Consider the following 24,342-nt stretch of genomic DNA (forward strand, 5'->3'; position numbering starts at 1 on the left):
TGAAATTCTTAGGAGACCTTATAATAACCAGGAATCCATCACCAAAATTGATATGTTGGTCATCAATATCTGCAGCTTCCTGAAACAGTGCTCTGAGCTCCTTGCCATCTCAGTGCAAAAGAAATGGCATCATGCCTGGGGAACTGGAAGACAGTATAAAATGCCACTGCAGAAGATGTGTTCAATTGTTTTTTTTTTAAATCACTAAAGGCATGCTTCTGCAATTTATCCCAGATGGCCACGAAGTCTCTTTTATGTAGTGCATAAATAACTCATTCCTCTGAGGAAACAGGAGGTTGGAATTTGGTACACCTTATTGCCTTATCAGAGATCCTCAGAAACTGGGATGTACTAGTGAGCAACGGCACTCCATCTACACATTTTATCTTGTCTCTACTATCACATATATCAGTCACATGTCCAAAATACAAAGACAAGATTTCTCACAGCACATGTTTTGCTGTCTTTAATTTAAGACTTGTAGCTACATTTATTTCAAAGCTTTTCTCAACATTGCATTACATTACATTATTTTTCTCTCCTGATAAAAATAATGAACATGAGTACTAAATTTCAGTCCTATCAGAATTTCAAGAGTTTCATACATGTTATGCTGAACAATTTTCTCCTGTTCTTGTGATGAACGGCAAATAGCAAAGGAATCACTGAACTAAAAACTGATCATTTTGATCTGACAGGGTAAAATTTGTAAGAATATGTCATCTGTGTCTACTCAGGAACTTTGGTCTATCTACTGTCAACCTACTCACTACCTACCATCAGAGGATGTCTCCTCCTCTAAGGTGTAAGCACAGCTTTCCTGCTTTCTTTGTTTTTATTGTATGCTACCATGCTGCAAGCAAACACTGATTTGCCAGGTAGTTCATTTTATGCCATGCTTACTCTCCGTATCAGTACAGATTTCCTTGCTTTTGACTATCTTTGACTGTGACCTTCTTAGAACAATTCTCCTTCTTCCAGTGAAATCTGTGTGAGCTGTATTTGAAAAAGGCATCCGTGATTACCATCATCTTACCCTCCTCTTGTATTTTGTGAGGCTTCACTTGTGCATCTCTCCTGCTCTTCTGTCTTTGGAAATTGTTTGCATATAAGCCTAAACTTCCTTGTAGGACAGAGGATGTGGAGCAGATTTCAAGATATCTCCTTCAAAGGAGTCTTCCATCTGGGTTATTTGCATTCAGTATTACTCTGCACTTTTCTAGGTAAGCATTATTAGCAGTTTTGCTTTCTTTACTGTTGCCTGAAGAATCTGGGTGTGCATCCAACAGCTATCGTATTTCAGGTTTATGTGTCCTCAGAAGGACACCTAAATTATTTGCTGATTAGGCACTTACAGACCTTGTCTGCCCATTCCAGGAATGAGACTGCCTGTACTAACAGTGTTAAAGCTATAAAGACAGAATTGTTACAACAGTTTGAGAGAGAACAAAGGAGCAGAATTTCACAAAAAAAATACCTCTCTGGCACTCCCAGTTTTTACTGTCCAGTATTGACTCTACTGTAATTTAATTCTTCCATCTGTCTATATATACTCTATGTGAAGCTGGAGTGAACTTAGACTAAGTCAGTGTTGCCATAATCAGATTTATCTGTTGGTGAGAGACCACTAATTCTTTCACCTCTCTCTGCCTGCCTAAGAAGAGTTTCTTTCTTTATCCATGCTGCAGGAGCCCTTATGGAACATGAGGTTGTATTCAGAAATCCTAGCAATAAGAATATTTTTTATTCCATCTCAGAAGCCAGAAAATAAGAAAAGACTAATTGAAAGGCATGGAGATTTCAAAGTCTGGTACCATTCCATGTTGTCAGCAAAGTTAAACTAAACATTTATTTTCTAAGATTCTTACCCCAGTTAAAACAGCATCTTATAATTTTGGGGGTTTAACACAGAAGACAACACATGACCCAGTACATTTGATAATAAAAGCACAATATACTGAATTAAAATGACAGCTATATAGGAGGTATTTGTCCACCACTGTTTATTTAATAAGTTTTGATTCATTTTCCTGGATATAAATTTGACTTATTACTCCTCTGTTATGCACAGGTTTTATAATACAAAAGATAATACATTGCAAACCTCAGTACCTCTGTGTTCTTTTGAAGACATTCCAAGCAAACAAATGATTATCATTTCAGACTATTTCACTTGGCATTTTCATTGCTACGAGGGCTTTGTAATGATCACAAAATACTTACCCAAGCAAAATAAAACTAAAAGTTATCTAAGGTACCCAGAAGTCTACCCTTGAAACTACCCAGAATACTACCCTTAAAAATGTGTGTTATATTCACACTACCATTAGCAACAAAAACATGAAAAATTTTCAGCTGCAGAAGCAAGATATTCCTCTTTCTCTAGCTAATCAAAGTCAGCTTCATGTCCATTTTTAAGCCAAAATCTATAGCAAAACTTGTCATGTGCTTCATTACATACACATGCCATTTGCATTTCATTGCAAAATTGAAATTAGTATAAAAATTCTAATTTTTGCTTTATTACCAAATGCTGATTTCTGATTTCCTAATGTTTTTGAGGAAAAAGTTGTCTTTAAATTTGCACATTTTTACCAGTCTTTTTTTTAAGTTCAATTCCTTCCATAAATTTATTTTCTACCTGGATATTTAATTGTGGTTTGTGGGGGGTTTTTTAAATTTAAATATTTTAAAATATTGTCTCTTATACATTCCAATTAAAGGGCATCATTATGTATTTCCAAACTCTGAAACAGTGTATTCTTATGGTAACAATTTTGCATCAGGAATAAATCGCACAAAACTGAATAAACCATTGATATACAAATTAGGTCATAAAATTAATGACAAAGATGCAATCCAATTCACACGCATACACAAAATTGTTCAAAACATAACCTACCATCCTCTGAACCTTTAACCAGACCTGTTAACATAGAGGTTAATGACTGAGCTCTTCAGATTTGTATTGTTTCCAGGTTTGTTATTATACAGCAATAGAAACAATTCATAGACAAGCAATACCTAAAATGTTATTACAGTTGTTAAATTTAATTGCTTCCAATCATTGTCAAAGGCAATTCAACACATGCTCAACACAAAAATAGGTATTGGACACTAACATTGTTTTAAAAATAAGTTCCATATCCAGATAAATAATTTGTGAGCATGCTGCAAAAACTGGGTTAGTGTTACCCCAGCATAGAAAAGGTATATTAAGCCTTTAAATATTTCAAATTAAATGTTTATTAAAATAACAGTGACAGAAAAAGAGGTCACAACTTCAGTGTCCAAGCTGTGTCTTCATAAAGATGTCTAAACACACATATGATATCTTTGAATATTCCTCTCAAAAAGAAATTTATCTCTGCTCTTTCTAGAATTAATAACTATGGAAAAAATCTTAAAGATGAAAAATAATATAAGAAGGGTAATAAAATGACTTTACTAACATGTATATGGTTATGCTGAAGTGAAGACTGAACAAAGAAAGGAGACAGCAGCAAGTAAACATACTGAACAAATGAGCCATTAAAACCACTACTGAAAATGCTGTTGTTTTGTTTTCCCTCCAGCGTAAAATTTCACTCCTGAAATATGCTGTCTTCTAGGTAGTACAGTTTCTAAAACCTATTAACAATAATTTGCTTGGCAGTCACAATTTAGTGATCCATTAAAGACTTATCTTTAGGCTCCAGTTCCCTGAATCCATCAGTCAGAGCTAAAGGAATAAAACCTTGCTGAGGGCAGAAGATTTGGGGCTAATTTTGAGAGCAGCTGAGCACCCTCAACTGTCAAAGTCATAGGTACAGGTCCCCAGCACAATAAAAAAACCCTACCTCCCACATTCTGTACTTTGGTTTCCTTCACCTGCGCTGTCACTGAGCAGAGAAAATCTGCTTTAGCGTATTTCTCAGTAAGTCAGGTCTCACATTTCCATGAGTAATACGCATGTCAGTGTGTTGGGATCAGAATCAGTCATTCAACAGTGGTAACATATTTTGCTTGGTCACAGTAAAGAATTTCCTAAACTACAGTAGACAAGGAAAGAGCCAGGAGGAAACAATGAAATTGTATTATCATGACAAGGAGTGTTAAGGAGAAGCTGGAGAGTCACTTTCTCTTGCCACTGAACCAACATCCTTCAAGGGAGAATAGCTGGCAATGATCCATCCAGAAACTCACTTCAATAGCATTGAAACTGCGTGGGTTTACTGCAAGGTCTGGATTTTCATTAGGGAGAGTTAGAATGACAGTGTGTTCATTTGCCTTTCAAATATGTCATTCTCTTCCCCATAGATTTAGATCTGTTCATACCAAGGATATTGACTTAAACCAGTTTGGACATACAAATTGAAATTCAGATCCAAATTTCATGCCTGAGATTCAGATCTAGAACTAAGGATAGCTGTTCAGAGTTCGAAAATGTCCAAATTTAGCAATTTTATTCAGTACATGCATGGTTCCAGGCCACCCCAGGTAGGAACTGACCAAGCTGAATGTGTTTCACCAAGCTACCAGGTGCTACATTGAGGTTGAAAGTCTGTTTTGGTCAACTAGCAAACTTTTCTGAACAAGAAGCAGGGATGTGATTGCCTAGACCCCTAAGATGCACAAAAAATAAGAGTGTTGCCAGCTCCCCCACAGTTCCTATTTGTCTCCTGATAATAGTATTTTTCTTCAAGCTCCAGTTCCTGAAATGAATGTCTCAGTTTTCATTAAAAAAACAACCAAAACCAAGCCAAACCAAGAAAAAATCAACAAAAAAATCCTATAGATTTCTGGCTCTATGGCAAGGAAAAGTTGGAAAATGAGACTTCAGAAGGCCTGAACATTTTAGAAACCCCAAAACAAATATTACTTGGAGGTATTTTATTTGGATTAAATAAAGTTGCTAAAAACTAATCTGGGGAAACTGATTCCCTGTTTGTTGATGCACAAGAATGGTAACGATGAGAAATACAGAGGGTCCCTAATGCAGGTCAGTGGGACACCAGGAGAGATGCAGAAGATTTTTTGGTCTTTTCTCTGCAAGAATTGCTCTAAACTAGTCAGTAAAAATTGCTACTGGTAAGACAGTTGCTGTAACTTGCCTCCTTTATGTTTTATTTTCCTTTCAGAACAGCAAAAACCATGTGTGGTAGGCCTGTGTGAAGAGCTTCCATATTATAATTAAGGAGTATAGCCCTAGCTGGAGACTAGCTGGAACTCATTGACTAGCTAACACATGTGGAGGTGGCTGCAAAGGGGCATAAAGTCACAATTTATTACCAACCAGCAGAACAAAACTCAAAGACAAGTAATTGTTTGGTCTCTTGGATACCAAATGCCAGGGTAACAAGAGTGAAATGGAAAATCCTGTAGATAAGGGGAAATGTGATTTAATTGGCAACACTAAAATTTAAAAAGAATATTTCTTATGATTAGAATGGAAAAATCATTGGGATAGGCCTGAGGGAAAAAAGGTGTCAGTGGGTGATACGGTGTGCTACGTCAAAGAGAAAGCATTTCTTGTGGGGTAAATGAGGACACTGAGCAGCAGGTTCTGCACATATCAGTTTATGTTCTATGTGCAAAGGAAGGTCAAGACAGTCTAATAACAGGATATGCCACAGACCACAAAAACAGCCTGGTTAAGAGGGTAAGTCCATCCCCCATAATGAGAAAAACTAAAAGCTGTATACAGAGGAGTTTTGGATGGACAGGAGACCACAAGCAGCCAATGGCAAACAAGATTAAAGCTGCTCACAGATACAGAGGATAATGGCCCAGCACAAACACCAACATAGAACTTACACAAGTGGGGTTTGCTTGAGCTGAATTAATGGGCTAAAGGGATGAAATGATCACATGCCTGTGGGAGGAGCTGTTGCCTATTACTAGCTGTCAAACTGAATTAAGACTATGTAGGGCACCACTGTCTCTTTGTTAGAAGTCTCTCCAGGTGAATCCTGAAGTTATTACAGATCATCAATTTGTTTCCACAGTAATCAAGAGTACAAGTCAAGTTTTTGGTGAAATCAAAGCATTTGTTTATTTTGTTTTGTCTTAACTCACTGTTGCAAAATATGGCTGCCCTTCTGGAAGTCTTTAATGAAGAACCACCTCATTAAGCCTGTACTATGCCTCCCATTGTCAGCTGTGCCTTTGATAAATCTTTTCAGTATCACATGGATCATGTAAGGGGCGTGCATGCCCTTGCAGAAAACATTGCAAGACAGAAATAGAACAATCTCCATTTTGGAAATGTGGCTGCTGATAACCAAACCAGAGGGGGGAAAAAAATGAGGCAGAGTGCAAAACTCTCAGCATCAGATAACACCTAGGGATCTAGGGATGCTCCTGGGAGAAATAGCTTTATCTGACAGATCTGACAAACCTGTGACACATCCCAAAATCTGTATATGCTGTTGATTTCCATGTGAGGTGAACAGGGCTTGAATCTCACTCCATCAACTCTACATGCTCCTTTCTGATACTAGCAGGAGAGCCTGAGTGAGGCAGCTGGGACATGGTTCTGTGCCATAAGACAGGGAGAAGATTTTCCAGTCTTGTCAAAGGATAATCTGAATCTGAGTTGCAGTAAAGAGGCTCTTTTACTAATCTGGAAAGCTCATAGCACTGCAGGTTCACAAACAATCACTAGTCATATTCTGTTGGGGTGATCCCATAGATCTCCCAGCCTTGGCTTATGCAGAGTTAAAAGCTTCCTTCTTAAGAAGCATTTTCAAGAGATAATTACATGAAATTTTTCTTTTCTGGGTATATATAGTTCTAAAATAGGTGGGCATAGCATTCTTTTTTTTTTTTTCTTCTATTTAGATTGCAATAGAAAATGGCCAAGCAAACTCTGGGAGCCATAAACCAGCTTATCCTATAATATTTGGGATTTTATTTTGCCAATTTGTATTCTTAAGTACCCCCTCTAGGCAGAAATTTGAGCAGAATGCTTTGTGTTTGGTTTATTTTGTCACAAGGTAGATATGGATTGAGTTTTTTAAATGTACTTATTTCCATAACACCTTTCCCTTTAGTGTGCCCAAACTGGAGTTGCCCCATAAAAAGCAGAAGTGTGAAGATTAAAAGCCATCAGTAACAGGAAGAGACAGTGAAAAAAAATTATCTGCCAGTTACAAGGTTCTGGGTAATGCTGGAGAATTCACACAGCAATTCACAGTCATTAACTCCTTCCTCTGCCGTAAGTGCATTTGATGAAGCTCCAAGAAGTATGTCAAAGTCACGTTTACCCAATCCTAATGAAGCAAAGCAAAAGTCACAATTTGTTAACTATCCACTGGGAATAAAAGTGTAATTTTTTTTAGCAGCTAAGTAATTAAAAAGGCAAATGTGTTCCATATTGCTAGAGTGTTACTATATTAGATAAGGAAATGGTTCATGACCATGTGACACTGTTAATACAACCAAAAATTATCTGGTCTCCTAAATTACTATATTTCCCTTAGCATAATGTTTATTTCAGGTTAGTAATTTTAGTTGCATTAGTATTTGACTGCTTAAAATTTCATTTCATGTCTTTTTTAAGTTGCTCCTCTTTGAATTTCTTTCTTCCTACTCAGGGTTCTGTTTATTTAATTAGGAGTAAGTTATGCCAAGTTGTGTACTGACTCCCCATGATTTTTTAAACAAGCAGTTTTTTTCAAACACATCATACTCTGGAAAGAGTCACTATAAATAACAGAAAGAATTTAAAATCCAGTCTCCCTTGAATGAAGGATCTCTCTCTTCAAGATATAATAGTTTCATGGCACTACATGTTTTTGCTTGATTCTGTCCCCCTTCCTCGTGCTGATTAAAAATTTCTTTTGTAAGCAATGCCACTGAAATCAGTGTAAGAGGAAAATAATACATTTTTCTTAGTCATCTGTTTTCCACATAATCATAGAACCGGAACATGGTTGCTTTATCCAATGTGGAAATACAATAGGAAACAGTAATTACGTAACTTCTTCTTTTCTATTAGTTTTGCTACTAAAATTACAAAATACTTTTACTTCTTTCCCATTAAATAAAATATTTTCATTATGAGCTTTTTCTTTACCAAAACTTTGTTTTCTTGGTAACTAAAAACTTTACCACAAACTCCAAAGAATGACCAGCAAAGCAATTAAATAAATGATTAAACTAGAAGCACTTACCATCCATACAATGGGACCTAAGATGCCACAGTTTTTCTTAATCAAGTGCGGGTTCTAGACAGGTAAAAATGCAGGGAAGGTGGACGACAGGAAGAGAGAACTGACTGTGAATTATAATTAGTGCTGAAGGGGGACAATTTGGTACCAATTTTTCTAAGACAAAATGTTTCCTGAATTCCTAGGAAAGCTGAACTGAAAAATATGCAGGAGTTATTGCTGAAGATTTTTACTGATCTCTTACTTAATATTGCTAATGAGGTGCTTATTTGGTACCCACCAGGTGCATATGCATGTGCAGGAAACAAGCGAAGGAGACAGCAATGTATCTTTCTAGCTGGTGACATGACCTGCCATTTTGTACTCTTAACCTCTTGACATCTGAGTTAACTGAGTACCGCCAACCTTCCTTAATAAAACAGACACCCAAGGGGCTGGCAGCCACTGTAGCCACCTCTTTTCTTGCTATAGCATGCTCTAAAGCAACATTGAAAAAACTGCTTCAGTTTGAAGGTCTTGGGATGCCTCCCTTTAATTATGTCAACATCTTCTGACAGAGATTTCCTCAGAATAAAAGATCTCACTTGAGTAAAGATTAAATAAAATCATTCAAGACAGAAGTATGTAGGTAAATGGTCATAAATTAATCTTGTATGTTTTACCAGGAGCAGTAATGGCTGGATTGCTGTGTATGGTGACTTTGTTGCTCAACCTCAGTTTCAGTAGGCACAAAAACTGAGAATGAAAGTGAGAAAAAAAAAAGAAAAAAAATTATTCTCTCCCACAACATAGATGACTTTTCATTGTGGCTGAATCCTTATGTAAAGAGCGAAGAGGATTTTTTTAACATTTTCTATAAAGTGTTTTTGCATGTGGAGTTGTTTTCAAGACAAAATAAACAAGAGCTGTTTAAATAATAGCAGTTAAACCCACAAAATGGCACTGATATTCTTTGGTATATGATTATAAATCATAAAGGAAACTTATGAATTCACAGATTTTGTTGAATCTTAACATGTGTTCAAATACTTTCTGTTGAGTAAAAGCACTGAATTTCTCTGTACTTCCCGATAATTATATGAGTCATTCTGAAACCAGCAACTGAAATAACTAATGACAATCACAACATACCATCTACCAGACATTGTAGTAGACAGATGTGTGTTCCTTAAGAGTCAAGGAAAAGGTATACGCCTTGCTATTTCAACAGGATGTTACATATACAGGTAGTGTTTCCAGTTAAATCATATTCTTAGTGATATGTCTAACCTGTAGCATTTCTAAAAAAAGAGTATAAATGAAAGGTTTTACTGGCACAGAGGAGAAGAGATAATAAAAAATGCATACTGACTTTAAAACTTTGAAGGCACAGGTAAAATCAATTCATCTCACGAATGGCAGGACCTGCAAGAGCAACTTTGGTTACTGTTTTGAGAGGTCGTAATAATAGCAAGATTTAGGTAACTGAGAAAGAGAGAAAATAACTCCATAATCAGTTTACCATTATTAAATGCCCATTGAAGAAGTAAACAAATTTTCCTCTTTAAAAACAAGTTTAAATTGGATACACTACGGATATCACAGAATTTGGAATTAAAATTGACAAATGGAGGATTAAATGTATCCATAAAACATTTTTTTATTAATTCAGATGCACTTAATGCATCTCACTCCTCTGATTTTATTTGAAGGAACTGAATAGCAGAAACTTGCCAGATATCATGTAAATGTCACATAGACGAGGGGAGACTAAAATAGTGTACAGATCTGCAGAACAAACTACCCAACACAAACTTTACAAAGAATATGAGCAAGAATAAATTTGCTTTGCAGCCCTATATCTCAGTAAGCTGCAATATCTCCTCTACTAGCTACCCACATTTTCCTATTTCAGTAGAAAAGTAAAGACCAGACCTTATTGCAAAGTCATGATTGTGAGGAACTTTTTGTTTGTTTTTGGGTCTAACTACTGTAATAAAATATGACTGAACCAGTAGGCAAAAAATGTCATTGAGTGATCAGACCTGAAGCTTCCATGAAATACATTCATTTTTAAAATTTCTACTGACTGCAATGAATGGGCAACTGATGCTGAAACTCTTCATAGCCTTTGAACCTCAGGAAGTCTGAAGCTTTTGAAAACTTATGGCTTTGTTTTCTATCTGGTTTGTTGCAAGGGAAATGTTAGAACCTTAAAGGAAGTATCTTTGGTATTTTGTGTACACAAAATTATATGCAGCTCTTGATTTCGTGCTTTCAGAGGCCCCTGAGAAGGTGGTTTATCTTTGTTAAAGCTCTTGAGCATTAGTGGCTGATAGAGGCTGGTGACTTTTGCAGAGTAGTTATTATCCTCATTGGGATCCAGTAACAAGATTTTCACAGTATCTGGTTCTTATAGTGAGTTCTTCTCTAAGAAATTGCATAATTAATGGGCAGAAACTCTACAAATTCTATAAAGTGCCATAGCATTTGAAGGCAGGAGATGCTGGCATCATCCAGTCCTCATGACAGACAGGGAGAATTCCAACACCATATGCTTTCAGCTGCAAAACGCCTACTTCTGAGTAAAAGTGTCCCATAAAATTAAAATTATCTTCCTGCAGAACTCAAAGTCATTTGCAAGTCTGCTTCTTTTAAACAAGCTCAGAAGCAAGATTAATGGAGTAATGAAATTAACTCTGCTCCAAACCAGCTTTATACTCTGACTCTTCCAGCAGGTTCTGAATTTCTGTGACTCCTATGCTAACATATTCACAGGACTCAAGTCAAAACTGTTTATCATCTTCCCTACCGCAAACACTAGTTCTCCCTTGCTGTAGCAGCATTGGTCTTTTTGTGACATCTGGAGATTAGACAAAGTCAAGCATAATTTAAAAAAAAAAAACAATACAGTGCTTAGCTTCACTTTTTGCTGTTTCCTCAACTACTTCACGTCACTTAGCCTGAAGAATTAAAACATATCCTAAAAAATACCTCAGAAAAAGTGGTGCTTTCATGTTGTATCACCAGATTTTGCTATTAGCCTTATTCCTGTTCTAATTACCAAAAGTATACATAGCAGACAGACTGAGATCCCCCACAATGTCCAGAGGTGATTCTACAGAGAGGCACAACTCCCTTGTACAGTGTGCTCGTATGATCTATTATCATTCCTTTGGCAATGAAGAATCAGTGGTAAATCAATTAAAAGTGCTAAAGTTATTGGCAGACTAAAAAGTAAATACTGACAAATGTGGCAAATTGAGAAACTCTTTTTGGTATCAAAGCAAGAGGGATGGTTTAAAGGAGGTCTAACCAAGGGTTGAAAACTACAGCAGAGATAGCCAAGGGCAAAGTCATTCTATAAGTACAGCCCACAGGGATGTTAATTCTCACACTTTTCAGAAATCAGTAAGGGATGTACGCCAAAAATGTGCAGCACTGTTTTACAGAGAAAAGAACAACGCGAATGCAGACTTCTGAAATATGACATGCCTACATTTTTATAGATATATATGTGTTTCTTGCTGTATTTTTCATTGCAGGGATGGTAGAATATCAATAAAATAGATATGTTTATTTTTTTTTTATACTGGGTTTGCATGAGAAGCTCACAATGTCTAAAAAAAAGCTATGAAAACCTCTCATTCAAGATGTATTATCCAGGACATTTTGTAGCTTTCCAAAGTGGTCTAAATCAGACAATACAGACCCAGGGATGGATTGTTATTTCTTTTCTCTGACTGACTAAAAAGGCTTGCAGTGGGAAGGAAATTGTGTTGTGAATCACACACCATCAAATGACTGTGGCAAACAATGGGCTCCATATTTCACCAACAATATTTAAAACAAACATATTTTATAGCATTATCAGCCCATCAGGAAGTGATTCACCTCCAGAAAGTCTTAATTTTTATTTTGAAAACCCTGCCGAAAGGGCTTTGTCTTTCTCTTCCATTGCAGCAGGCTCAGCTGCCTGCAATGGATTACACAATGGTTTCACTTAAACCCAACAACTGAGCTTTGTTATCAGAGCTGTATTCAGAAACACTACTTCAGCCAAAAATTGAATGAAAATCTATTTTCACCTGTTATACTGAGTAAATTTGCTTCTTCACTGGGGTAAGACTATCAGAGACACACACGGCTTAAACGTATTATTGATTTTTAGAAATTAAAGCCAGTTTCACATAGCTCGGGGCTTCAATGAGTCATAAAACTCCATCGACGGTTAGTTCAGACTTTTTTGTCCCTGGAAGACACGGATGGGTTCATGTGAACTGACAGGTGGAAATGTATTCAGTGTGAAAACTTCTAAAGGAATTTTTGAAGTATGACTTAGCAGAGAGAGGTTGATTTTAACTAACCTACAACCAGCTGAGTACAGAGACCAATTTGTAGAGAAATGAGGTCATTGCATCAGGGAAGTCTGAGATTCAAACCTGCAGATGTTCATGCAGAATGCTTAACTGAACCTCTGGAGTCCTCAAAACTGTGATTTAAAAACGTGGGTTTGGGGTTTTTCTTATGCTATTTCCATCTCATAGTAATGCAGAAAATGCTCAGACCACAATCTCCAGTTCAATAATTTTTCATCTTTCTTGTTTCAGAATATCTAAAGATGCTAAGGTGAAAAACTGATTTTAAAATGAAAGAAAAAAAAAAACCCAACAACTTACAGAAATAAAACTATACATTTCTTAAGAACAAGTATCTTTAATTTGTTCATGGTGTTTCTATCACAACCCAATGCCTTCCTTTAGCAGATATTCCATTACATACAAGTATCTAAAAAAGACAGTTTTCTCACAAAAAATACGCATCAGATCATGTTCAAACTCAAACATGTTCAGATATGGATAATGTCAGTTCCTTAATAAATCAGTAAGGATGTAAGAAAAGGCTTAAGTAAAAGCTATAAATATTACTACCAAAATAGATATTACTCAGACAGAGGCCACTGATTCTCAGTGTCCCACTCTATATCAAGAAATAATCAGGTATTCTGAGAACAGTGAAATGCACAAAGCTATCCAGCAAAGAGCAAAGAAGAGCCCCAAAGATATTTTTCTTCCAGAATTCTTTGTAGAGATTTGCCTCCCATCACCAACAGTGCACCTGTCCAAGTTGTGAGCAGCCATGAGTCCCTCCAGGAGATTGTTCTGGGAAATGGTGTTAAAGGCTTTACTAAAGTCTGGCTAGGCAACATACATGGCCTTTCCCTCATCCACTAAGCAGGTCATCTTGTCACAGAAGGAGATCAAGTAAGTGAAGGACCTGTCTTTCATGAAGTCATGCTTGCTGTCCCTGATCCCCCGGCTGTCCTGATCCAGAATGATCCATCCCCAGCACCAAGGTCAGGCTGACATGTCTGTAGTTTCCTCGGATGCTTCTTCCAACCCACCTTATGGATGGGTGTCACACTGCCTAACCTCCAGTCACTTGGAACTCCCCAGTTAACCAGGATTGCTGGTAAATGATTGAAAGTGGCTGAGAACTTCTGTCAGCTTCCTCAGTGCTTTTAGGTGGATGGCATCCAGTCCCACAGATTTCTGTGTTTTTAGGTGGTGTAGCAGGTCACTGACCATTTCCAGGTGGATCACGGGGGCTTCCTTCTGCTCCCCATCCCTGTCGTCCAGCTCAGAGGCCTGGTATCCAGCTCTTACTAATAAAGACTAAGGCAAAGAAGGAAATAAGTATCCCAGCCTTTTTCTCATCCTTTGTCACACTGTTTCCCCTCACATTCAATCAAAGACAGAGATACTCCTTAGTGCTCCTTCTGTTGCTGATGTATTTATTATTTATTAATATGACATTATTTATTGTTTTTTACAGCAGTGGCCAGATTAAGTTTTAGCTGGGCTTTGACTCTTCTATTTTTCTTCCTGCATAACCTCATGACAACCTTGTAGTCCTCCTGAGTTTCCTGCCTCTTCTTCCAAAGGTCACAAACTGTCTTTTTTACCCTGAGTTCCAGACAAAGCTCTTTTCCACCCAACCCTAATGCTCAGGGTTCAGCTGTTCAACATGTTTTCCACCCTAATGTTTAAACTCTAATGCTTAATACTTCTACCTTTCAGATAGAGACCATCCACCAGATCTTAAGAATTAAGTGAATTTTTCCTTTCTCTTATTTTACTTCAACAATGCATATAATCAATGGATCTAAGATCATCTATAAATTGTCACTCATGGGACAGCTGGCATGTTACACACACTGTTTTCAAAAACTCTCCACTCATATGAGCAATTTACGAGTGTAAATCACTGCTTTCTCAACAAATACATTCCTGTAAACTAATACTAATGTCAAATTTATACACATGAAAGCATGCAGACTGAAAAGAGATGTGACAGGCATTGATTTAATTTCTTGTTATGCAGATATTTGCATAGTATTTACAGATTAATAAATGAGACATACCTTGTGTAAATCAATAGCTACCCTGCCTGTATAGTGTGAACCTCATTATTCTTGGTCTTATACTATGTTGACTGAAACATTAAAGATACAAGTAAAACTCCTATGGATTGCTTTGAAGGACATAGGGCAGGACATTGACTTAGAAAGATAGAACAGGGATGTACATGATTTCATAAATTTCACTCTCTGACTTTTCCTCGTCCCTTCATAATTTTTTATCTATTTCCCACTCTGTCAAACACAGATGAAAGCATCTCAAAGGGTCATCACGAGAGGTTATGAGTTAATGTTTGCAAATGTCTGAGAAAAAGAATAATATTTTACAGGCATGGATGCCTTCTAGTTTACAGCACCATTAGGCTATTCCCTAACCTTGTAAGTCCATATGAAGTGATTACTTCATTTAAAAGGAAGGAGGCTACATGATAAATAGAGGACAGCATTTGCAATCTATCTCCCCATGGAATTTTATCACCATACATTGATATTGGGATTAATTTGTGATTACTGTTATAGATTAGGACAACATAATATTATCCTTTTTCTGCTCCCTCTACAGAAACAAGACTCTGTGGAAGATGCTCCATGTATGTGGAAACATTTAGAAGTCCCGTAAGTTCATTCCTGCAAAGCACATTGGGTACAAGTAGAGTAAGGAGACAAGGAGAAGGAAGACTTATGATACACACCATAAAACAGAACAACAGCTTCGTCCCAGGGGAGCACTTCCAGCAACAAGAAGTTTGGTCAATCTGGTGGTCATGTCGGAATGACTGCTCCTGGACACCTGTGTAATATGATGGACTTTGGGGTAAGGTTTTCCCAGCTAAAACACAGGACAGAAATAGCAGCATTCACTGTGACAACACTTAGCTCCTAGCCTGCTTGACAAGGCAGAAGAAACAAAAGTTTGGGATTGGAATAAAATCTGTGACAAGAAAAACAGGGGCTTTGTAGTCCACTCAGTCCTGAGTCTGTTCAAGCATCTGACTTTCCTTTTTTTCCTCCAGGAACTATGGCAAACCAGTCCCCATGGCCACTAGATTTGGCTCCTGTGGACCAAGAAGCAGAAATTCCTCAGATTATGAAGCTGATTGGACCCAGTAAAGTCAAGGATCTGCCCCATACAAAGAAGGTAAATGTGCTCCTCCCTCACCAGCACATCAAGTATTTCCAGAACCCCAGATTCTAACTGAAAAATATCAAATCATTCCAGTCTCTTCTTACTACACCATGAGCATCTGGTGAATTTTCTTCCTTTCTTTTTCAATAATTGTTATTTTTGTGTTATCTTTATGACAGAGATGGACTGAGCTGAAATTAGGAATTTTATTGGGTTTGTGTGACCTGGTTTTGGTACCAGGGAGGTTACAGGGGTGGCTTCTGTGAGAAGTTTCTAGAGGTTTCCTTCATGTGCAGCAGAGTCAAGCCCAGGCTGTTCCAAGTTGGAAACACTGCTGGCCAAGGCTGGGCCAATCAGAAATTATGATAATGTCTCTGTGATAACATATTTAAGAAGAAGGAAAAAAATGTTATTGCACAGATGTAATTTCAGCCTGAGAAGAACAGAGTGAGAATGTGAGAGGAACAGCTCTGCAGACACCAAGGTCAGAGCAGTAGGAGGGGCAGGAGAGGCTCCAGGTGCTGGAGCTGAGATTACTCTGCAGCCTGTGGTGCAGCTCATGGTGAGGCAGCCCATGGAGAGCCATGGGGCAGCCCATGGTGAAGTGATCCCCTGCAGCCCATGGAGAACCACAGGGATGCAGACATCCACTTGCAGCCCTTGGAGAAGCCCTATGCTGGAGCAGGTGAATGCCTGAAAGGAGGCGGTTAACCTGTGGGATGTCCATGCTGGAGCAGGTTTCCTGCTAGGGCTTGTGACTCCATGTGGGGCCCACACTGGAGCAGCCTGTCCTTGAAGGACTGCACCCCATGGAAAAGTGACCCACTCTGCAGTAGTTTGTGGAGCACTGTCCCTTGTGGGGTGGACTCACATTGGAGAAGTTCATGGAGGACTGTGTCCCATGGGAGGCACCTCATAATGGAGCAGGAGGAAAACTCCTATTCCTCAGCAGCAGCAGCAGCAGCAGCAGCAGCAGCAGCAGCAGAAACAACCTGTGATGAACTGGGGTTGTAACCCCTATTCCCTGTCTCCCTGCACCACTGGGAGAGGTGATAGAGCTGGGAAGGAGGGAAGGGGGAAGATTTTTTTTAGATCTGTTCTTACTTCTCATTATTGGGCTCTGATTTTTTAGTAATACATTCAATTAATATATCTGATTCTAGTTTGTTTTGCCCATGATGGTATTTGGTGAGTGATCTCTCTCTGTCCTTATCCCAGCACATGAACCCTCCATTATTTATATTTTCTCTCCCCAGTCCTGGCATACAGCTAGGGTCAACCCACTACAGGAATATCATCATGCCATACCAGAGTATGCCACTAATCTACTGACAAAGTTCAGTGCCCAAATTCCCTATATATTATGTTCAAACTTTTCTGGTTTTCAAATCTTCAGTAAAACTGGCAGGAGCCAGTCTGCTGTACCAGGGCAAGTTCCTTTAACATGGTATTTATCAAACTTGCATTATTTCCAAGCAGTTAAATGCTTTCACATTGAACCTGGAACCAATTTTGGTTTTCCATAACTGAACAAAACCAAAGTTGGCAAATCATTGATGTTGAATTCCAGTAAAAAAAAAGACAACCAGTAGAGATCACAGAGTTTTTCAGGAACTTGTCTTTCACCTGAAATTGTGAGTTGGGAAGCAGAAGAAGGATACTGAAGGGGTAGGCTGTTCTTCTGCTGGGAAGAATACAATAGAAACTGTGAGCCTTCATTGCTCAAGCCAAGCACAGAAAGCTGATGCTATGAATTTATGAAGATAAAATGCAACCAGAAAAATCCTCACCATGCCCTGCCTGATCCTATAAAACTTGGTCCATTGCAGCACAAGATCTAACATTTTATAGTTGACAGCACTATTGGTCCTTCATAATAATAAAGAAAATAAATCCTCAAAGGAAAAAATAAAGCTCTCAAAAAAGCATGGTTTAAATTTTGGGTTACTTCTCAAACACCTTTTGCTCCCCCTGACTGATCTTAGCTGATCAAATGGAAAACAAATCTCCACAGAAATAACACAGCTGTCTCTCTGGGCTCTCAGATTCTTTGGAGGGGTGGAGAGGGCACTCAAAACTTTTAAGTGTTGTTTTCTGGTTCTCTTTTACCTCCTTCTCAATATATATATTTTTAAAAAAGAACAGAGAAAAGGGGGTGAAGCCCTTCAAACTTGGAAGAGAAAATCTTTCGACTTTCTTAGCTAAATGAAGAAATTAAAAGAAGGTTAAAAAATACTAGTGGTAGCAGATGCAGGAAAATTCAAACACAGTGGTTTCTAAAATGGCTTAAATATAAACTTGCAAGCATGTCCAGTCTTAAAATTCTGTCCTCAAATATGATTCGGAGGACATGAGAGGGGGAATAAATGCAATAAGAGGGATCAGAGGTCTTCTGCCATCATTTATCCAGGAGATAAACAAGGATGAAATGGATGAAAGGATGAATGGAGCAAGAGGTGGGCTGTCTGGTCGTCATAAGCATCTACGGCTGTGCAAATGTAGGAGATTGAGCAAGGGATGGGAAAACTGGATGACAAGACTTTACCCATTGGATCCTACCACATTTGTCACATGGAGTGAATGAAAATGGCAAAAGAAAATGGAAAATCTCTACTTTGGGAGAAATACTAGACTGTATATTGACAAAAACACAATAAAGGATCTTGAAATTATTTGCTAGAAAATAAGGGGCTGAGAGGACAACAGTCAGGATTTCAAGTGCCAAACTAAAAGTTAGAACCTACACACCTGAAGGAATAAAAAACTATTTTTGTTTTTCTAAAGTCACTGCAGCCTACACACATGCACAGACACTTTTGCAGGAACCCACCACTGCTAAAGTAAAACGCAGTCCAGCAGAGACAACTTGTTGGGTACAGAGCCAGACTGGTCCTGTTCTAGGTAAGGCACATGAGTCTCTCAGAGAGGACAAAAAACAAGATTTTTTTTATCCCATGATCCTAATGACTATTTTTGTTATTGTTCTTCAGGAACAACAACAACACCACTGGAAAGCTGTACTGAACAGCAAACTAAAACATGCCTACAGCAAGAGGCAGCTTTTTAAACTTCCATCTCACTAGTGCTTGTCTACATGAATAATGTCACCATGTCACTGCTTTTCCTGCATTCTATTACAGAATATTCTTCCCCTAGTTTTATTATGCTATTCTGTTTCAACTTGATGAATTATCTATATTATATTTTTTGAGAAATATTCCCTCTAGGGGTGGACATGCTTAGTTTAGAAAGTTTTCAGCAGAAAAAAAAGGGAAGAAAAATAGAAACTTCCACATCTTCACTCTTTTTAAACTACTCCTAGGACAAGGACATAATTATCTACATTCTGCAATTGCCAGCCAACTCTTAGTCGAATGATGAAAATCAGTGACACTAAGAAGTGATGTTGGAGCAAGTCTAGGCAGAAGGATAAAGGAGTCTGTTAGCAAAGAGCAAGAATGGAAAGCTGAAATCACAAGGTGGGGGCCCAGTTAAATAGTTTCTCTGGGACTGAGTTTGGTTTTTTACGTTACTCCATGGTTCCAAAAGCACTTACACATTCAGCCAAAGATAACAGGCTCAACAACTTTCTCTTTGAAAGTGGAACAAAATAAGAAAATAGCTATTCCCACAACATTCAGCAGGAGAGTAGGTGGGTATGCTCTGAATTATGTATTAAAACAAGTTTCATTTCTAATAGACACCAATTCAAGATTAAAATATGTGACTCTATGGATATAGTTTTCACTTTGTCTTCATCTTCAACACGAGAAATAAAAGGAAATAAAGTATGCTAAGCCATCTTCTCTTTCTGGATATAGTTATGAATGGATTTTTTTATATTTCTGCCATTCCTGCAGACTTTAACAAGGATTGGTAATCAGATATCTTTTCCCTTCTGCAGTGCTAAGGACCCCACACACCAAGCATGAATGATTTGGCTTGTCTGCTACACTTAGAGCAGTCTATACTTCCATGTGAATATATTAACTCATTCCCATGGTGTCAGCCTAGAATGGAAATTCAATGCTGAACATGTAACCTGTTTGGTTGGATTGATGCAGATACACCTTTATGCTCAGAGATCTGTTTTGTGATCACCATAGTAATTCTGGACAAGGAGACCCCATAGACTTTTTTTTTTCTTAAAAACAAAACAACAGGAAAAAAAACAAAAACAAAAAGGTCATTTTGGGAACATAAGTTCCATCAGCTGAGCTAAGTTTCAAATACACTTGTAACTAATAATATGTGTTCTGCTACTGTGAAAATCTTTATAGGACTAAACAGTTGTTGAGGAATTGTAAGCCAGCATTGCCATGTAGGATGATAGGGGTACAAAGCCTCCTACTTACCCTTTCTTCATATTTGGTTGTTTTATTTCTGTTGATTACTACTTAGTTTTTAAGAATTGTAAATACTTAAACAGTGTTTATTTGTTTTGAATTAGGAAATATCTTCTTATGCATTCAGTTAGAATGTAAAACATTGTTCAAAAATCTTCACAACTAAGCATTTATCACAAAAACTTTACATGTTTAGTGTTAATTTTATTTTTTCCCCTTTTTGAGCATATGGCTCATTGCTGTTTTGTTTTGTAAAGGAAATTATCTACCTAGAGAGTCTGGTAAGCTTCACATTGCTAAAGGAAAGGAAAGCCTTTAAGCCAAGGCTTAAACTGCACACTGCAACAACTGTTCTTACTAATGACACATTATGGCAAGTTCTAGACTTATAGTCTAGCTATAATTTTGTCTCATCACTTGTTTTAAGACATTTCTCTCATAGAAAAATTTCACCATTCTGGTTCACCATGGATTTGGGACTCATGGGTGTATTTCTGAAGTGGCTATATATTCTTGTTTCCCAGTTGCTACTTGGCTACAGTAAAAGAAGAAAAACACCAGTTGTCTAGCGACTTTTCCTTAAAAAAAAGCAGAGTGCATGGAGGTTCACTATTACCTCATTAAGAAAAGTTACTTACATAACCAGGCTTGTATATTGCTTCTTTCAAATTGTAGGTACAAATCAGTTGTATGACATTACAGTGGACGTGAAGAGGTCTACAGTGGGGGAAAACACTTCCTCTTCAGGAATCATGACCTCAATTTTCACTGTCCAGCACATGCAGAGAGTAAAACAAAAAGAGAAAGCAGTTAGCCAGATTTTAAAAAGCATGTTTATGAAAAAGTTTACGTCTGTTTCCTGAACATGTAATACTCACTAGTTTCTTTGCCTGGAGGGGAGGAGAAACATTTTGCAAAAGATTCATACATCAGCATCAGAATCCATTATCACATTTTCATGAGTTTTCACACACATTCTCCTGAGATGACAAATTATTACACCACTTTATGTGCTTAGCCTTTGTTCCATTAAAAAGATTATCATGTTTTTGGCTGAGAGTTTTGTTACATGTAATCTTGACATTTCTCATCTAAGTTTCACAAAAGGGAAAAAAAAGTCTAAAGGTGTCTTGCAACTAGTTTTGTTTTGTTGGTTTTTTTATTTTTGGAGCTGGATGTCTTGTTACAGATAAGAAATCAAATTTTGGTTTACCTATGAATGGAATGAGTCTGTTCTTAGGCTCTTCAGGCTACCCGCTTCTGTACTGACAGTCCTTACCTTTACACCATTCTGCTCAAATGAAAGATATTTAGTCTTGCAACTACTTGGAAATTATCTTGAAACGTCACTATACACAGAGCTATTTTCTTAATTACAGGTGGCCAAAAGAAAAAACAGTGATGGCGGAGTAGCCTAGAGGTAGAGCATTTGGATGGATTGTTAGGCACTCAAATGAATTGGCAACTGTAGGCTTCCTCAAGGAGACTCTATTCTCTAAGGCTGCCTTTACTCACTTGGAAATAGTAGGGGAAATCAGACTGGAGCTTTAAAGACTGAAAATAAAGGAGGAGGATCCAGCCCATACTTAGGGGAGGCTCCAGACCTTTAAAATTCATACTTTCCTTGTAACTTAAAATAGCCTGATTCTGATGGCGTCCAGATTACATTGCATAACCCTATTTTTTGTCAGAACTTTGTACATAGTAGAATGTAAAAATGCTCAAAGGAATGATTTTTCAGCAGGAGTGACTTTTGGTTCTGCATTTATGTTAAGTTCTATATTATGTCAAAAGTTCAGACAATATAATGAACTGCAGCTTTCAAAACAAACGTACAAAGTTAAAGTTACGTTTATATTTCAAGTAATGATCATCTCACTAAAATCTGGATAATGGTCAGGTAAGGACTATTTCAAAATACTGCACTGAATGTGCAGAAATTGAAAAACCCAAAAGATGTATTTACAGATTCTTAAAAGATATTTTTTAAGTGTTATCATCTTAGAAACACATTTCACAAAGAAGAAGATGCAAAAATAAATTGCTTTATATACAGGGCACTTTTCTGTAGTCTGATTTCTCAACAGGTTCTTGGCCAAAAGAAACTAGAGGCACTAACTTTATGAATTTCATGAGAACCATTAAAAAGTAGTTCCAATTAATAAAGGCGGTAGGCCAAGATAATTTAGCATCTTTCTATCTTGTAGAGGTCCCTGAACGACATCCAAGAATGTGGCACAATTTTAAAGAAGCTAAGGTATTGCTGCCTTGCGTGACCAAATCTTTCCCTCCCGACCCTACATTCAGTAGCAACATCTGTTCCCTTTTGACCCATGATAAGATAATAATCTCAGGGTGGCCTGTGCTGGATGAAATGATCCCAGTTTTCTAGAAAGGTAATTTTTCTCAAGAAACAACACTGCACAGTTAAACCACACAGAGCATATAAACCAAAGCTAATTGGGCACATAATGATTCTTGAGACATGGGGTTAAGTATTGAAAAACATGGAGATAAACAAATCCCATACACCAGACCACGGTTCAAGCCGTGTTGTAACTGATGTAACACATTGCTCAGCTTTCCTTCAGAGAGAAACAAGTTTTAGGGAGTGAAGCAAAGCCAATAAGGCAATGCACTAACTGAAACAACAGTCATTGTATTAATTTGAAAAAAGTGCTATATCAGAGAAGTCTTCGTAATCCTGTAAGAATTTATTTTATGACTGTTTCACAGATAGAAACCTCAGAGGTTATTTCTGTCTGTAGCTCTATTTCCAGAACCAGATATTCTGAATGCTGGGTCATAGTTTAGTGCTAGTAAGTCAGGGTCTCACAGTTTGGCAGGGGTTTTGTCTGTCAATAGATATTTACCTGCAATATTTAAATCTTTATACACTACCCAAACAGTCAAAAAGGCCTTATCTATTTTATTAGATTTACTTACTTTTCCAAGATGCTTGCATTATCCCTTTCTTCTGCTGTAGCTATTATTTTGATTTGAAACTGAAAGCTGTTCTTTAAATACAGAAAACTTCTGCTGCTTCCTCGTAATATAAATTTAGATTCCCTTTATTTTATTTAGGAAGTATTGTTGGCATGCATTTTTTAAACATTCAGGGATCTAAAACCTGCTCTCAGAGGTTAAGACAAATGATCACAGAAATTTCATTTTACCTATCTTTCATCTAGGATTGAATTCTCTTGTTCAGTTTGAAACAGAAAACTTCTTTATGCCATTAATAAATTTTCTTTCAAATAAAACGATACAATAATTTTCATAAATTCAACTACTAGAATAATTAACATTCCTTCATGACAATCAAACCCAAGAATTTTGTAGTAGTAAGTTAAAATAATAGCTTGAATCATTCCAGGATTAAAATAATGATTTTATTGCACGCAGGCAAGCTTATGAAAAGCTCAGTAACCTTGAAAATTTAAGCAAAGCTGGGAATCCTTTCTAGACCCCTAAGATAGATTTTTGAAGGCTACAGAATGAGTGTTTCATGCTTCAGTAATAAAAGACTGCTTGTATCTCTCACCTTCCCTTCTCTGCAGAATATTTATGCAACTTGACACAGGGTGACGTAAGCACTGTATTTTAGAAATGTGGGTATGTGTGCTACTACTGAAATGTGAAAAAAAAATCCAAACAGCCATTGCCTTGCAGATGTAAGCAGGCATTTCACGTAACATGGCAGGAGATGCTGTCTTTGCTGCAAAGTACAGAAAATAAAAATAAATCAGTAAAGTTGTCATCCAAAATAGCATTTGTATGCCTGAAATGCCATAAACCCATCAAATTTTCTGACTAGAATCTTGCACACAGATGCCCACTGCTTTTACTGCTTAGAAACTCTGTCATTGTGGATGAATAGGCTATTAACTGAAGCCCACCTTTTGCGGGGGCAGAATTTCTTCCAGAGTGAATATCCTTGAATCCAAGCCCAAAAGATGCCTGAACTAACAAGTATCCAGTAATTTTATCCTCCATTTTGCTGAAGAATGACTATTAAAACAGGCAAACAATGAAAGAAAAGGAGTGGTGCCTTCCCCTCCATTTGCTGCAGCACCATAATTGGAATAGCTCCCAAAAGCAGAGAGAAGGGACACACTCTGACAGTTGCCAGTCTAAAGGGGTAATGATCATTGCTCCTCTCCCTTTCAGAGAAGCTGCATATGCCTCTATGAAATACTAAAAAAAAAAAAACCTACACAAAACTAAAAGCATTTTTCATGTCTCATTTGCAACAAAATGCAAAGAACTGGGAAACAACACGGAGAGCAAGACAGGGGAATTCTGATTCTGGAGGGC

At 37.5% G+C, this 24,342-nt stretch overlaps 1 long non-coding RNA gene across 5 annotated transcripts in view; it reads right to left on the reverse strand.

Annotated features, from left to right (window-relative positions):
* The window catches only part of LOC136287224 (uncharacterized), a 169,293-nt gene that overhangs the window by 135,957 nt on the left and 8,994 nt on the right, over positions 1–24,342 (reverse strand). For 3 of the 5 annotated variants that reach the window (XR_010720118.1, XR_010720117.1, XR_010720116.1), the window contains exons 5-6: positions 23,570–23,743; positions 20,664–20,793 (exon numbers count right to left, since the gene is read on the reverse strand). This is a non-coding gene — a long non-coding RNA (uncharacterized lncRNA). Of the gene's footprint in view, positions 1–20,641; positions 20,794–23,569; positions 23,744–24,342 lie in introns of all 5 variants that reach the window. The other 2 variants (XR_010720119.1, XR_010720115.1) reach the window with 1 other exon arrangement.

The sequence above is a fragment of the Chamaea fasciata genome, unplaced genomic scaffold (assembly GCF_029207755.1).
Source record: "Chamaea fasciata isolate MVZ Bird 193981 ecotype frontalis unplaced genomic scaffold, bChaFas1.0.hap1 SCAF_3, whole genome shotgun sequence".
In the NCBI taxonomy this organism is placed as follows: Eukaryota; Metazoa; Chordata; class Aves; order Passeriformes; family Sylviidae; genus Chamaea; species Chamaea fasciata.